General features: G+C 31.4%; 1 protein-coding gene and 1 long non-coding RNA gene across 5 annotated transcripts in view; one reads left to right on the forward strand and one right to left on the reverse strand.

The window, feature by feature from the left end:
• LOC145961201 (lachesin) overlaps window positions 1-14,827 on the reverse strand; it is a 235,105-nt gene that overhangs the window by 194,441 nt on the left and 25,837 nt on the right. The gene's annotated exons all lie outside the window — the stretch shown is intronic.
• LOC145961204 (uncharacterized) overlaps window positions 7,523-14,827 on the forward strand; it is a 58,946-nt gene continuing 51,641 nt past the window's right edge. The window contains exons 1-2 of the long non-coding RNA XR_014435590.1: window positions 7,523-7,588; window positions 8,378-8,473. This is a non-coding gene — a long non-coding RNA (uncharacterized LOC145961204). The remainder of the gene's footprint in view (window positions 7,589-8,377; window positions 8,474-14,827) is intronic.

Consider the following 14,827-nt stretch of genomic DNA (forward strand, 5'->3'; position numbering starts at 1 on the left):
ATTAGATAGAATAGAGATAGGAAATAAAGCTATCGAAATACACTATTCATTATTATCAAAATCGAGCGTCCATTAAATTTATTGACGTCCCCGTCAATACTCGAAGATTAACATCCCCGATATATTAAATATTGTAACTGCCCATCGCGTAGTAATCTATCGAACAGTATATCTGTAATAGATTGAAACCTAGATCGACAGTCGCGAATGCGGATTGGGTACTTCCAAGGACTTCGAGCTCGTACAAGCAAATTGACAGTAAATCTGTCCCCGATGGGCGTTGATGGCGTTCTAACTGAACGGCGCAAATTCATTAGTCGATCCGATTTGACACAGAGAAATGATACGAATGGATACTGAGAGTTATCTTGAGAGTGAACAGACTGGAAACTTCTATCGTGTAGAGTAACAGTTTCCACATCTGCGAATGGACATTCATCAAACGCATTACACGTTTCCTGCACTGATAATTAAAATTAAAATAATCTAGAATATATATTATAGTTTATGCAATCTAATATATATAACGAAAGAAATGTTAATCGAAAAATTTTTTTATACATTTGCTGAAGATTAGATAATTGGAAAATTTAAAGTAAAGAAAAATTAAAAGCCAACACGAGAAAATTAAAAAGTTAAAAGTTGAAACATTCTTGCGTGAAATAATAACTTTTATACATATTTACTACATTCTTTGGCGCACTAAAAAAACGGTTAATTCGGTATTGACTTTTTTCCTTTCTTTTCTCTTGCATATTTTCTTGGAGTTTTTGAATAATAATAATAATAATAATAATAATAATCCAAGAATTATTATTATTATTTATTATATTTATTATTAATATTATTTATTTCATATATAAGTATTTTGATTAATTTGATCAATAACTATTAATTTAAAAACAAGAACCATCATCGTTCATAATTTAAGGAAATCGTATGAAGAATTTCGAAAAAAACTGAAAATAATGCTAATTATTTTAACACGTCCTTAAAAAATAACTAAAAATGTAGCAGGAGAAATGCAGACTAGAGAGAATAATTTATTTTTGTACGTAGAAATTTAAAATAATGTTTTATAAAAATTTAGAATAATATTTTTTGTTTATAGAAATTTGTAACAAAATAAACCAGATGCATTAGTGCATATTGATGCACATTAAAAGTTGTCTTATACAAATTTGAAAGCATCTAACCAACTGACTAAAATAATAAAATTAATACTAAAGGTTATTACATATTTATATTACGTTATTTGTATTGAATAATATTATATAATAATAATTCGTAATATTAAATATCTTACTGTTTTAATTACTTATCATAACTTGTATAAAACAACAATCTTTAATATGCATTAATGCACATTAAAGCGCATTCAATCGAATACACAAAATATCAAAAATCGCAAAAAGTTAAACCAATTATAACTGTATTTGATATCGATGTTTTAGCCACAGATAGGTTTTCCATCCAGTCATTTTTAGTTCAAACTAACGATCGTTCGTGTATCAAATTGTTCAAATTACTCGAATGGTATTTTCTCGATATATACAAGTGACTTAGTTATTTATACTTTGAAAAAAGTAAATATTGATTTATATCTGAATTAATTTTATACTTAAAGGTTTATCAATAAAAGTCATACAGATATCAATACACGTTACTGTTTTGCCACTTTATGACATTAAAGGTTTCATTGAACTAAACTGAAAAAAAAACAATATAATGTTTTTGCACAGTTAATTAAATCCAGTCGTTAAAAACCCATCTTGTGTATGTATCAGAGATATCCTGAAAATTTCTGCAGCGTCCCCTTTGAATACTTTAAATTATCATGCTAAAATAGACGCGTTGTAAGTTTTTACATGGCGTAATGCCACGGGAAAAATACGTCGCAAAAAACGCGACTGTGAGCGACACGTCCGATAGAGCAGGGGCGGGGTGTCTTTTTGCCGTGTTGTTCTAAACGAACGCCAGGAAAAGCCAGCATGGACCAGACGACTTAACGTAGAAAAAGGGCGGCCTCTTGCTTGGCATGCTTTTCACGCCGCTGCAACGCGAGATGGCGAATGGCTGTTCTTCGCAGCACCGTTTAAACGGTCGCGTCGCACATACACGCGAATAATGTTTTGTATACGAAAGCATAGAGAGTAAAAAAAAAGGAGAAAGAAAGCGCAAAGCGTAGACGCGGTCTATATTGACGTCTATATTTCTATATCCATGCGTGCAACTTGCAGCGTCGCCTGGTATCCCATGGGAAAAACGGCGCGAGAGTACCTACTTATTCTGGTTCCCTGTATCTACTTTGTATGCGTATGTGTGTGTTTGTGTACGTTGCATTCTCTCTCTCCCTCCCCGATAAACATTTCTTTTAGCCTAGGAATTTTTCCCGATGTTGCTGCGAATGTGTTTTCTATCGTTGGAGAGTGAATTCTTTCTACAGAGGTAAACCTTTTCAATGATTTCCCACTCGCCAAAGATCTCGCGATATCTATGTTAAAAAGCGCCATCCTCGAGCTGCAAGAGTTTCCTGTTAATTTAGCGGGATTATCACCTTTTTTCTCGACAAAAAATATTTTATAAATGTTTTTCGTTCGGCATTAAAATGGTAAACTAAACTCTAATAAAAGGAGAACGGATAATTAGCGAAGCTACATACATATAAATTTTTTAAGAAACTTTTTAATTAAATTAAAATGTTGTATGATATTTGCTTGGAAACTGCCAGTAACTTTTAAAAATCGAAAAGTAATTTGTCGCAGCCATCTGTCCTCAAATAAAAGCTAAATGAGATTGTTGAAAGTTAGATTAGACGACAGACCAAATGTAACTTGAGTCCTCATTTAATGAAAGGTACTCTTAAATTATCAAACATTAAGAAATCTCGTTATAATCGTATTTTTGCCGATAATTAATTAATTATTTAATGCTTTACGCGACCGCACAATTTCGGCTGGACAGAAACCAGAAACTTCCAAGCTTCGTTGGCTTAATGCCAAATATATTAGCTTATTAAACTATATGTTTCAGACACGTGGCAGAACCTACCTGATCAGAAAATACTAAAATCAAACTATTTTAATCATAAGACAATGTTATTATAAGAAGATTAAAGACAAATTTTGTACTAGAACAAATATTTATAAAGTTAATTTACGAGCAATAATATATATAAAGAGAGTATGAATCTCTATTTAATGTAAAATTGCAAATTAAACTAATGTTCTGCCGCATTTCTGACATATGCTATGATATAAAATGTTGAATAAAATTTTAAGTATTAAAATAAATATACTAAAGTAAGTAAATAAATATACTTAAATATTAAAATAAATATAACTAATCTCTCTTTGCACTTTTCGAAATAAAAAATCATTTTAAAATGATTTTTTAGAAATGATTTAAAACCTTAAATATAATTTAAAAAATATTTCTTGAACATAATTATATTGAAATCACGTTTTAATGACGTTTAAGACTGAAGAGATATTTTCAACTAATAAAATTCGTTGCAATAAAAATCAAACATCAATGCCTCCTATGACAACAAGAATGTGTACCAAATGCAACAGTCACCGAAAAAAAAATTATAGTATCGTTCATACGAGAATGGATATCCCATGCATTGATGTTTGAATTCATCAATTTGTGACAGATACAGCTGTTACATACAGACAGCTGCCTCATTATTACTAAATTCTACCACATCGCGTGTTCTATTACGAACCGTTAACAAACAGTGACATCAACGGGCGAGAACGCGAATCGAACTCGGTGGTCCAATATGTCAGATAGATTTTCGATTTCCGCGCGATTGTTCGACATACCGTGTCGCTGTGATCCACCATCGCGCTCGCCAATGTTTCGATAGAAAAATCCCCGAATAAAAGTCGTAGATTTGTGGTTCGGTTCGGTAAATATACTGTATCGCGAATCTACCTCGGTGTCAACCGGCTGACTTCAACGCGAAAATACATCGCACTCAACTGCGTGTGAATTTGTCGGAGCAGGGAGGAAAACCCGACTAAACTTCACATTGCGGAAGGAACATAACGGGAAATGAGAGAAGGAATACCACGAGAATAAACGGAACCGCGTACAAACGCGCCGAGGAATGTGAATGGGATAGCAAAAGGCGCTCCCTCTGTTTACGCGAGAGTTAATCCTACACGAAGAGTGCGTAATTGTAATCCTCGCCCTATAATATAACTTTAGGCAAATCGAGATTTATATTAAATTACGTTATTTTAAATATATATGTTTTTTAAATATTTCTTAAAAATGTGTGTATGTGTGTGTGTGTGTGTGTGCTCTGTTAATACAGTAAAAAATTGTGCGTCCATATGTTAAAATTTTCTTGTGTTATCACGTTTTGATTAATACTTTAATGTAAAATTAACATACAACCTATATGTTATTATTTTTATAACGTTTTCATATGTTACATTTATGTCAACTTTAAAACTTAACACTTTGTACATGTCTCTTAGAAATGGAATATTATTTTGAGTATTTTTAACATAATCATTTTAAACAATCAACATGTCTCAAAGTCAGTTTAACATTCTGAGAAAAGTGAATTTTCAAATAATCTTGAACTTTGACATACAAAAATAATCAAATTTACTAAAATCAAATGTTTCTATTACAAATAATTTAAGTTAAAATAATTACTATTACATGTTAATGTCCTCAATATTTCTTACGAGTTATTGTAACTATTTTTTCATGTAATTTTTAATTAATTTGTACGTTATTTTTACATTACACTTAAAGTCACGATAACAAAAATAAATGTAAAGTATTGTGTCAATTATTTAACATTTTTAGTTTGTCAATAAGTAACATACGAATGAGTTATTTTAATTTAAAATTTAGAGTGGGGACTTTCTGGGACATGTGAGAAATGTTAAAATTAATATTTTATTTTTTACTGTGTAATATATTCTAAGCTTTGCTACACACACAATGAGAAATGAAAGACCACCATTTATCTCGCTTTCACAATTTCTATTTGTGCATTTCTTTACCACAAGAAGGAAGTGTTTGATGCAAAATAATGTATGCACAGACTGCTCATGCCCGACAGACGTTGAGTACTTTGAAGCTTGCGGCCCGACTATAACCGCATAATGCGTTAAGTGGAAGTAGTGTAACTTTCCACTTCCTCGACAGCTTGAATACCATCAAAGTTACATGGTGAGTCGCGCGCGTGCTAATCGAATATAACAAGTTCGTCAAATTCATTGCACCGAGTAGTTATCGCAGAATGGCTAGAGACGGAGCAAGATTCGTTTATCTCACTTCCAAACAAGATTTTCGGCAAATTCTAGCACCATCGATTATCTCAGAGTTTTTCTCGCCAGTTTTGATTTTATATAATTTCCTGCTTGTAACTTAATAAATTCGCTGATGTGCTTAATTGGTAGAGCTAACATGTTTTATAACTGAATAACTTTGAAATAACTCATATATAAAATAATTGTTATATATATAATAAACAAAATAAAATAAAATATTTAAAAATAAATAAAATTAACACTCACCGATACGATGCGTAGCGTCGAAGATGTAGTACACGTTGACCTGTAAAATACAAAATATATCCAAATTATATAAGCAGTGTCCAAAATAATTAATAATTCAAAAAATTACTATTGAATTATTTTTGTCTCCTTTAAAAATTAATATTTATTTAAAAAATTATATAAATTCCAATAAAATTATTTTAAAATTTATACATTTTTATAAAAAATAATATAAAAAACAAACTTAATTACATATAAATCATGTAATTAATTATATAAATCTTGAACAATATAAAAATACATGTACATAAATTATTCTAAATATTTTATTAAAATATATTAATTGTTTTTCAAAATAAAATTTAGAATATTTTTCATATGTTTTGTGTTACACAATGCAAACTGGACTACTGCGGAGATAAATGAGCAATTAATTTTTAAAACATAACAAATATAATAAATAAAATAATCATCTTACAATTGCTCCGTCGTTGCCCGATGCCTTCCCGGATCTCCTCCTCCACTTTTGTCCGTTTTTTACAGCTTCACATGGTACTTATAGTCGCGAAAACATGGTTAATTACGATCGCGCACGCACTAATTTAGAATCATTAATCGCACAGCACTTGAGCACGGCACTCCCGACTTTCATTGCACATGACGCACGCTTTAATATATTATGATGGGAGAACAGCGCGAAAACTACGATCGTGCATAAAGTTATGATTCGCTTAGCGTCTGAAAATTACGCGACGAAATTTACACGTCACTCGTCTCGGCGACGCTACATTTATTGTTAATTAATATGCTCTTGTTCCTAAATGATTATTATTTTTAATAATACAAGTATGAATAAATACGAATTAAAATTAGAGCTCCTCAAAATATAACATCGTCGCTTTGTTGACTACTTTTCGCTCGAAATTGAATAAATTTTAACAAATTCTCAATGTATAAATTTCAATTTTTATTACGCGATTAACAAATATCAAATATATGATCAGACGCAATTGTAATTAAACGGATCGTAAAATATTACTCGCGATTCGAAATCGATTCATTCTGTATCCGTTTTGCATTTAATGTCTCATTAATGATTAAAAATGATATTTGTAACTTTATATATTCGGATATAGCGTGTTGTTAAGAGCTAGTTAAGACACGATCTCTTCCGAAAATATATAATCAAGAGTCGGTACAAGTCGCGAAATGCTTTGATGTTTATCATTAATCGCGACAATTAATTAATCGCGTGGATTAACAATCCTTATTCGTAAAGAAAGATTGAAATTTGACGTCTGCGAATATTTAGCACGATCGTAGTATAATTCGAAATATAATGTGACGATCTATAGAGCGGCACATGCCACACTACCTTTCCCTTCGAGTGTCGCGACGTGAATAACAGGGTCACGGTCACGCAAACAGTAGCGTCCTATACATCGTACGCCGTCAAGGCCGCATACCAGTGTGTCAGTCAACTCAATAACCCCGTTACGAAATATTTCACGTACTACGAAATAAATATTCGCGAAAAATACTTTGTTCCTTCACAACTTCAAATCAAGAAATGTTAATGTATCACGCAATATTTTAATTGATAATTGAAGAGAAAAAATAAGAAATAAATAAAATAGAAATTCGAAACTCTTATTTCATTGCAATTTTCACAAACAATTGTTTCCATAATGACGCTTGAAATCAAATGTATGTCTTTTGTATCGCGCTTTAAATTTCTCGTTAATACAAGTAACAAGTAGTAAGTACTTAAATTTTTCCGACACATCTGTGATGCATTATTAAACATTGATTTGAAATTGAAGGATTAAATTATTTTGCAAAGCACTTATTTCGTAGAGTATTAAATATTTCAAAGTAAAGAGTGGAGGGAAGGCGTGAATTAATACACTGGTACGCGGATTTGACAGCGTATTGTGTATATTTAAGCCGTGTTTGCGGGCCTGACCTTGTCAGTTCGTTGCGAGACTCGAACGGGAAAGTATCGTAGTAACATGAAACGCTTTCTATACATCATATTATCTCTCGAATATACGATTGTAGGAAATCAAACGCAATTTTTTTCTCTATATGAATATTTTTAGATATTATTAATTCACGCGATTAAATATTTCCTATTATTTACTCGTGATATAAACGTAATGTATATCTTGCGCGATTCAATCTTGTCTTTCTTTTTATTATTTATAATGAATCTTGATTCTGTGTATTTTATATATCGCAAAAATATCTTGAAACTTTCTTTAACTCGATTTATTCACGATTAATCGGAATAAAATTATAAATATTATTTTCAATCGTTAATAAATCACCGTAAATATAAAATGAATTGATTTTAAATCGAATGGCGCGACCCGTTTATTTATAATCGCTTTTAATCACGTATTTTCATATTTATTAATCACGTAATAAAAATTCGATATTTATACATCGTTGATTTGCTGAACGCGAATTTCACGTAATATATTTGATCAAAATCTATCGCGCGAGAGTAGTCAACAAAGCGACGATATTTTTACTTCGGATATTGTATTATTCGAGGATATTTATTCTTAATTCATATATGTATCTATATTCATACTTATAATACAAGTTGATAATAATCTTCAAACAAGAGCATATATTATTTGTTAACAATAAATGTAGCGTAGCTATTACGACTTACGCGTGAATTTTGTCTCGCAATTTTCGAGTAAATCGTCGTTAATGCAATCATAGTTTTCGTTAATTATTCTCTGTGATTAATATCGGGAGTGCCGTATAAAGTGCCGTGCGATCGTTATATCATATTGATAGTGCGCGATCATAATTAACTATGATTCTGCGAGTGAGTGCCATCCAAAGGAGTAGCAAAAAACACGAACAAGAGAGGAGAAGCAAGTCTGACAAGAGGAGATATCAGGCGGTGGCGGAGCAATCGTGAGGTAAGCACTTAATAATTTATTATTCTTTATTTGTTAAATTAATTGCTCATTCATCTCCGCAGTAATAATCCATTTTATAACATTGTATAATGTTATGCATATGAAAAATATTCTAGATTAAAGTTTGCAAAACTATTTAATGAAATATTTATAATAATTCATATAAAATATTTCAAAATAAAATTTATAATTATTTATATAAATTATTTCTATAAAAATTAAGTTTCTATCATATTTTATAAAAAAATTGTATAAAGTCTAAAAGAATATTATTCGTAAAACCTGGACTTTTGTTAAATATACGTTTAAAGGAAAAATAAAAAATTCAATTTTTTTTATAAATATTAATTATCTTGGACACCACTTTATACAATTCGAATATATTTGCATACAAGTCAACTTGTCTATGACTGTTGCGCATTGTATCTGATGAATATCGAATTATTCTTTATCTTGAGATAAAGAAAATTCTTTACCTTGAGATTTATGAAACTTATATATGTGTATACATATTTATTTACACGCACACATTAAGCACATATTAATAAAAAATCAGTCAATTCAATTCAGGGAATAAGAAAATAGCTGAATGTTAACATTTTTATTAAAACAATGAATTAAATTAATTTTCGAAAAAAGATGAGAAATATATATAACTTATATAAAAATATCCAAATTCTCGCTCATATCTGCGTGTATATCGTTAAAATTTGTTGGCAAAAAAAGCACTCTTTAAGATTCCTCACGATATAAACAAAATAATACTCCAACAGTCCGAAGCAAAAAAGTTTATCCTGAAATTGTTGCTCGGACGTACACATGATTAAAAATTCCTGGCAATCGTCCCTGCATTTTATACCAAACAATGCAAGTAACTTTTTAAATACTCACGATAAAGAAACTTGCTAAGAGTCAGGGCTCGAAAAAGCTTTGTTTAAGTTCACACAAAGTCGCATTAAATATATTCTTAAAACTATCTTTACGTTCTCACCTTGTATATTACATTTTCATGTAAAAATTTATTAAAGAATTTTGTAAATTTATTAAGAAAAGAGAGTCTGTGCTTGGTACAATTTTTAAATTTTTTCATTCCAAGAACGTTGCAAACTAACAAAATTATAACCGATAATATTTTTAAATCACAAAAGCTATCGTAAAAATCGCACAAATACACATTTAGTTTGTTCAAAATCGATATATTTCTTATTTCAATATATTTCTTCAACACTTATCATTAAAGTTAAAAAAATCAACCATCGGGAAAATGTAAAACAACACGTCGTTTTAAAGAAAAATAAAACATGGGAAAGCCAAAATCGATATTACATAGAAGCGGAAGTGCCTAAATTAGTATCCCGAGATGAGAAACAAGTTTGACATCTCGATGTGAAGAAAAAGAAAACTTTGCGAATGAAAAACTGAAATGTTTTTAAAGGCGGTATCGATATCTTAGCGAAATACAGATCGATGCTGATATGTACACTTCGTTTGGTGTTGTCGAAAAATCTAAAAATACTCTCTTACGAGTTACTTTCTATGGCAGGAAAGATTCCTGGCTCTTTAATTCGTTTACCGACCATTACGAGTAAGACGAGGCGCAGTGTGAAACTTTTCCATTTCATTACTTCGTCTTCCTTTTTCCCTGCCATTCGCCATTTCTCTCCTTTTCTCTATCGCTACTATCAACTTTATTACTTTGTCCTCTTTTGGTGGTATACTTATAGAAGAAAATTCTGCCTTTCCAGTCTGTGTTCTAGAGTACTTCTTAACTTTGGGGTTAAATCTTTTTCTTATCAGATCGACGTCTGAATCAGATGGATCTTTATTTCCTTGTTATATGACATTTCTGTGAATCGTATTTATTATTCTTGTTACAGGCTAAAGTTGAAATACAGCTTTTTCAAGCTTTGAGCGAGTAAATTAAAACATTTTAGCAATTATTTTAGCAATTATTATGATAAATTAAAATCAAATTTAAATTAAATTGAAATTTAATGAATATAGCTGCCTACAATAGAATAACAATTACATAATTTAAATTCAATCAATAAATAGCATTATATTTTGTATAAATTATTGTATAAATGAGAAATATATTTAACTTTATATATTATTACGTATAATAATATACAGAATTAATATATAAATTTATATAATATATAAATATATAAATTTCTTTTATAATAGATAAAAAAAATAATATTTTAAAGATAATTTTTTATATATATTTTATGATAAATCAAAAATAGAGCTGCATATTTTTAATATGAATAGAAATATATAATATTACGATTTCTATAGCAATGTTAATAATTTTATATACAATGTGTTGATTACGGGGTAGTTGGAGAATAAATCAAGAGAATAATTCCATACAACCAAGCATACAAGGTACAGTATGTTCTGGAGAAAAGCTGTTAGCGCACAACGAACATATCTAAGCTGTAATCTAAGCCAGTCTCTCTCATACGAGATCAAAATGAAGGATTAACACTTATGCTGGTTGTTACACAGGTAGGCGTTAGTAATGTGCACGCACTCCTTGCTTAGTCGGTATATGTGAATGACGTTCCCCATAAAATATTCAAAGCGCAGCGCGATAATGGCGGTGCGTCCAAGCATATTAAACATTCAGTCACGTAACCGGCGTGATGTTGGCCCTATACAGGTGGTGATACAACACTCGGCGACGAAGTTTCACAACTATAGCGATATATATTGCGGTGTGAACTTTAGAAAATTACACACTGATTTCCCCATATACATTTGCAATCTGATTGTGAGATCCAACGGTTGGTCGGTAACGAAAGCAATGCTCACGTTACCTTATCACAATATCTTTGCTTGTGAAAAATAATTAGTAATTCCTTTACAGTAAATTACATTTTCTCCAGAATGACTCTAAAATTATATTCTAGAAAATATAAAAATATACTTGTGGAGAATAAAATACTTTAGTTTATACTTGAAATCACACATTTTTTTTAAATTTTATAAATTCCGTGATATATTTAAATTCAATTTTTCAAAGTTCTATTTGCTCATTTTTTGGTCGGAATTTTTAACATCAAGTAGCTTAAAAATTAAGATTCAAAGATGATTTAAAATAAGAAATAATTGTTTACTATCAATTTATTTTATTTCGCTATCAAATCCAGCTTTAAATTTAGAGGATCTCTAACAAGACATTTATTATTATTCGCTATTTGGTCTTATAGACGGATACCTATAATCGAAAAAATAATTTCATATGCATTAGCCGAGAAAAGTTGCGACGAAAATTTGAATAATAAAGAAGTTAGATATTCGAGTAGAGCGAGCAGCACCGGGCCCGGTAATGAAACTCCTGTAACAAAATTTCATACACGCGATGCTCGGTTAGACCGGGCAATCGCTTGTAAAATTACCGGCGCTTGTTAGCCGCGCAACAATCTTGTTAAACAAAGAATAAATTTTTCAACGGATCCAATTAACCGCGAATGTATTATGCAAATAATTCTCTACGCGTCAACAAAGCGGAAAAAAAAATTGCCCCTCCCTGAATTTAAATAATTTAGTCAAAAAGAGATTAAATATTCCATTACGTTGTTACGTCTTCTCCATCGTTACAGGGGTAGTCTCCGTAACCGTGGAGCAAGTTCACGCGATAATTCAACTCTCGCAACAAACTTTCATCGTGCACGCTATTTCTCGCACGGTACGGCCTCTCCAAAATTGCGCTCTATTCGACTGCGCGGTTACGCGCTTATAATTTAAGTACTGCATCTCTCGAAAATAAAAAAAAAAGGAAACAAAAAGGAAACAAAAGCGAAACGAGATGGCAACTGAATAGAAATATCGTGTAAGTAGTATTCTTAACGAGCCAGATATACCGTAGTAATTAGACATGGACTCTTTCTCTCTCTCTCTCTCTTCTCTTTTTTTTTGCTCTTTCTCTTTTTCTCTCGCCGAGTACTTTTTTTTTATCACCGCGGGCGATAACCATGAACATAACCATTAGAATCTGTTACGTTCAACGTGGATACCATTAGGTCGCGCAGAACTGAACCGAGATGTTCCTGTGCCTCGGGAAGAATAATAGTTTCGCACACGCGTTAAAGATAATAAAAGTATGAACTGCAGGAGCGAGTCGTATTCGTTTATTCTTTGCAATGTGAAAAAAGCACATCGGCAGCGACGATATTTAAATATCACGATCTAGCGTATCGATAAAGTGTAATTCAATTTTTTTTTTTTTTCAAAAATCGCGCTGTTTAATAAATATGATATCTTTTAGTTTCTGCTATTTTGTGCTTGCAGCTAAATATTCGACTTGTTTGTGCCATTATTTGATCTTGGATTTAATTTCCTGCGGAAGAAATGTGCAATTTTCGGGATAACGTATTGGAGCATGTATTATAACAGGTGAAAAAATAACCGGTGGCGGTGCAAATATTTCGCAGCTGACCTACAGATAGCGAGGTCAAATCGTTATCCTTTGTAACAGTTGTGTAACAGCGCACGTTCCGTTAGTTCGCGATCGCGAGTTACGTCGGATGAGCTTTTTAACACCTTCTCGATACGGCGGATCGTTAATCCATCGTGTAAGCGAAACGAATGTCTGACAGAGGAACGGATTTATGGACCGATTAATTCTCTCTCTCTCGTCCGGTTTCTAATTCAGAACTCGTGAATGACGTATAACCGATATACGTCTTGATGCCTCAATTTACGAGACGGGAGACTGGTTATAAAGATACTAGCGTGGATTAACTAACAAAGGGCAGGTTGCATGAAATATAGGTTGTATAAAATAAACACGCAAAGTCTGTTAATATCCTTTATACAACAAGCAATGGTTATAAAATATTAAATAAAATACTAATAAAGATGTAACATTGCGAAAATGCAAATTCACTTATAAATATCATGTGAAAATGTCTCTGTTAAAAATACATTAACTATTTAATTGGCACTTTATGAGTCAATAACTTTCACAATTACAGAAAATAGAGATTATTCTTGTCTCTATATAATTTTACTTTTTTCTATTTTAATATAAGGTTATATATATCTCTCGATATAAAAGTTTTATTATTGATACTAGAAATTATATTGATGCCGAAAAAGCTTTTTTTGTTAAAAAATGAATAAATGATGAATAAAATACAATTTTGAATAAAAGCGCGAAGCAAGAAACGTAATTTAGTTTGAACATACTCAATCCCTGTCAAAATAAACATGAATATATGCAGCATGAATAATATGTATATCTAGGTAGCAAACGCGCAGAATGAAACAAAGCAGTATCTAATATCAAAATCGAATATTCATAACACAAAAATACAAAGTCAAAACATGTCGGGAAATAATACACAGCAGTGGATAATTGTGATGCTTTAATACGTGTTATTAATTGTTTTCATCACACTGAAATGAGGTTACATCCAATTCATCGATTTAAAAGTACTAATGTTCAATGAGCAAATAACTCGATACGACCCTCTAAATTTCCATACTGCATCAAACAGTTATGCCCTAGCAGTTGCTTGTCTTTCGATTTCCATTATCCATTCTACATTTAGTTTCTATTGACCCCTCTGGCAAACGCCAGTTCATGTGCGCTATCTGTGTTTAGAAAATACTAGAGAACTCGATAAATATTCGAAATATTCATTCGCAAGTTTATAAATCGCATAGTTTATAAATCGTTTCAACACTTTTCTGCATTAGCTTCATTTCTACAAAGATACAATTATAAATCAACCATATAATTATAGAGATACACTTTTTTTATTCAATTTTAAACGCGTTTTTGTTGGATATCATCAAGAGTTCATCATTAATTTTTGGTCTAAAATATTCTTGATATCGAAAGCAAATGATTTGTGTATTTATTACCTCCAATATCTTTTACACACATGACATTCCTAGCCACATATAAATTCTCGAAAGCTGTATCCTAAGTCGTCCGTTTTCGAACAAATAGATATATTTCACGTATCACATAAAAACCTGACAGGGCGTTCGAGAAATCTGTAGCCGCAAAAGTACATAGTACGTCGGAGATCATCCCGTTCCGCCGGGACCGATACTATTTTTCAGAATGATTTCACAACCTATTAAACTTGTCGGCGATCGGCAGGGGGGTACTCGGGCGCAATTTGTCGCGTGGCTCGGCTGTCGATAATTCGAAAATATATGTTCATGTGCGAGAGCGGATCCGGGGTGAATCGACCGCCATGGAGTAAAAAAAAGAAACGGGGCTAAAACGAGGTGGCACCTCGAATAACTCCCGATATACTTGAACGAGATTCTTATTCGGCTGATCTCATGTTGAATTATAATTTATTATAGAGCGTGACCTAAATGGAT

Source organism: Camponotus vicinus, unplaced genomic scaffold, assembly GCF_025532165.1.
Source record: "Camponotus vicinus isolate PSW18456_S1 unplaced genomic scaffold, iyCamVici1.0 SCAF_11, whole genome shotgun sequence".
NCBI lineage: Eukaryota > Metazoa > Arthropoda > Insecta > Hymenoptera > Formicidae > Camponotus > Camponotus vicinus.